Consider the following 243-nt stretch of genomic DNA (forward strand, 5'->3'; position numbering starts at 1 on the left):
TTTGCAAATGCATGTAATTTAAAAAATAGATCAGAAATACATGCACATGCAAACTGTATTTACGCGGCTGGCAGTTTCATAAATGCATTGAGATATTTGTTCACTAGTCCACGAAAGCTGCAGACAGTAAAGACTCTACATGAAAATCCTGTGGGCATATTAAAGCGAATGTGAAAACCAGCATGGAAAATCTTCTTTAATGGCGTTTCGAACTACTACAGTTTAAATTCCAAATATACCGTG

The sequence above is a fragment of the Penaeus monodon genome, chromosome 20 (genome assembly GCF_015228065.2).
Source record: "Penaeus monodon isolate SGIC_2016 chromosome 20, NSTDA_Pmon_1, whole genome shotgun sequence".
NCBI classification, from domain to species: domain Eukaryota; kingdom Metazoa; phylum Arthropoda; class Malacostraca; order Decapoda; family Penaeidae; genus Penaeus; species Penaeus monodon.